Here is a 2,721-nt window from a genome sequence, read left to right on the forward strand (position 1 = left end):
ACAAGAGTTGGGGGCCACAGGGCTGCCAAATCAACACTTGTGTGGAGAGGTGCAGCTTTCAAAGAGGAAAAGAGGGCACCTGCTGGATTTCTGGGAATGGCCCCTGACAGGGGCTCTGGGCTGATAGGAGACAGTATCTGGGCCTGCCTTTTACTTCTAGAAATTGAGAAGTGAAGGTGCTTCTGAGCTGCTTCTGGGTACAGTAGGGCCAGGAGGGCCTTATCAGCATACATCTGACCACTATGGCCTCAAACCAGCGGAGGGGCGCCTGGGTGGCTCAGTCGGTTGAGCGTCCGACTTTGGTTCAGGTCATGATCTCATGGTTCGTGGGTTTGAGCCCCATGTTGGGCTCTGTGCTGACAGCTCAGAGCCTGGAGCCTGTTTCAGATTCTGTGTCTCCCTCTCTCTCTGACCCTCCCCTGTTCATGCTGTCTCTCTCTGTCTCTCAAAAATAAATAAAAAACAGAAAAAAAAATAAAATAAAAAAACATCAGAGGGCTCGAGGCATGACCAGTGGGTTCTGAGAGATCCATCTTCAGTCATGTTCATTTCCGTTCTGCCCCATCCCCTTAATCCCATTATTCACCAGTGCCCTTCACCACCTGCGGCAGCTCCCAGAGGGGCCCGCTGGTTTAGCCCGTTCATTAGGGATAAACTACTAAGGGGCACCTGGGTGGCTTAGTTGGTTAAGCATCTGACTTCAGCTCAGGTCATGATCTCACAGTTCATAAGTTCAAGCCCCACATTGGGCTCTGTGCTAATAGCTCAGAGCCTCGAGCCTTCTTTGGATACTGTGTCTCCCTCTCTCTCTGCCCCTACCTTGCTCATGCTCTGTCTCTCAAAAATAATAAACATTCAAAAAAAACAGGAGTACACTATAACCAATGGTTTGGAAATTTTGCATCTTATGCTCAGTGAATGTTATGAAATATTTATTCACTCAATTGTTCATCCACTCCAGAAATACTTATTATTTTTTAAAATTTCATAAGAATTTCCTTTTCTTTCTTTTTAAAAAATGTTTATGTATTTTGAGAGAGACTTACTTATTTTGAGATCTCACAAACCGTGAGATCATGACTGAGCTGAAATCAAGAATTGGATGCTTACCGACTGAGCCACCCAAAACCCCCAGAAGCCCCTGGAAACACTTACTGAGTACCTGGGGAGTTTGGGTGCCAGGCACAAGGGATGCTGGGGGGCAAGAGGTGGGAAGACCTTGGGAAACACTCACTCTCCAGCCAGAAAAGTGGGTGGAGAATGAGAAAATGAAACCATAGGTAGCAGGATAAAGATCACACAGGGGACTCTGCCTGGAGATGACGGAGGGCGTTTTATTGCCAAAGGCAGCGGCTGGGGGTTCGGAGATGGGGTGGGGGGTGGCGATCAGAGAGCTGTGCCCTGGGAGCGATGAGTCTCTCCAAGGGATCAATTTCCATTTTGGCCCCTGGAAAACAAGACGTTTGATATCTGGATCAAAACAATGATCGGTCCTTAAGGGACCATGCAGAGAAGACGTCGAGGGGCTGCTAAAATCCCACTTTGCCCCACGGTGTGAGTGTGCACACTGTTCTTGTTGTCTCGTCTCTGGAACTCTCATCCCCCCCCCCCCCCCCCCCCCCCCCCCCCCCCCCCCCCCCCCCCCCCCCCCCCCCCCCCCCCCGCCCCCTCCCACGTGCTCATGCGCATGTGCGCGCGCGCACACACACACACACACACACACACACACACACACACACACACAGGAGCAGAGGCCATAATTCAAGCAACCGAGGAAACACTATTTGGATATAGAAGGCAAAGTGGCTTAACATATGCTCTAATTCTTCATTTCCTGTGACCACTTGGAATCATGATGAGGTTGGGACTAGACACCATCTAAAGTGCTGTTTCCAGGGAGTCAGCCTCTTCGTGTTTCTGTCAGCCACCAACCATTGCCCCTCTTCCCTGCGGCAGAAAAAAGAAAAAGAAAAGTATATTATTTTTGCCCATAATCAGGAGCTTTGGGGAGCATGTTACCCTTGTTATTTCCTCTGCTTTGCTCCAACGGCCCATCTTATTTTCCAGGAAGGGAAGATTATGCTGGTTTTCTTATTGTTTCTCATCATCATTATTACTTTAAACTAAAGCAGGGGCGCCTGGGTGGCTCAATCGGCTAAGCATCCGACTTCGGCTCAGGTCATGATCTCATGTTCGTGGGTTCAGGCCCTGTGTCGGGCTCTGTGCTGACAGCTCAGAGCCTGGAGCCTGCTTCCAATTCTGTGTCTCCCTCTCTCTCTGCCCCTCCCCTGCTTGCACTCTATCTCTCTGTCTCTCTGTCTCTCTCTCTCTGAAAAATAAAATAAACATTAAAGAAATTACAAAAAATAACAAATGTAGAAAAAGAATAGTGTCGTTCCTAGTTGTTTTATGTGTACTCATTTAAGAATGTTTTCCCCCAAAATGGAAAGCTTGAAAAGTTATCTTTGTAATTGGGTACAATGAAAAGTTATCTTTCTAAAACTGGCTACAAAATCAAACATAAAAAGCCAGTCAAATTTAGTAGTGGGGGGTTGTATACCAACTTTAGTGACACTAATGTTAATAAGTTCTGATAACCCACTACCATCGGACCAGCCAAGAGAAGCACTTTCACTTTCATTATATAAATCTCTTCAGTAGCTATTCCAAATAACTTAGGATGACATGTTTTTTTATACGTTTTAAAAAGGCTTAATGTTA

General features: G+C 47.1%; 1 long non-coding RNA gene across 1 annotated transcript; it reads right to left on the minus strand.

The window, feature by feature from the left end:
* Positions 1-1,314: 1,314 nt before the first annotated feature.
* On the minus strand, positions 1,315-1,942 carry LOC115274220. Its single transcript, XR_003901145.1, has 2 exons — positions 1,813-1,942; positions 1,315-1,447 (listed from the first exon to the last, which is right to left on the minus strand). It is a non-coding gene; the product is annotated as an uncharacterized LOC115274220 (long non-coding RNA).
* Positions 1,943-2,721: the final 779 nt, after the last annotated feature.

This window comes from Suricata suricatta, chromosome 2, assembly GCF_006229205.1.
Source record: "Suricata suricatta isolate VVHF042 chromosome 2, meerkat_22Aug2017_6uvM2_HiC, whole genome shotgun sequence".
NCBI classification, from domain to species: domain Eukaryota; kingdom Metazoa; phylum Chordata; class Mammalia; order Carnivora; family Herpestidae; genus Suricata; species Suricata suricatta.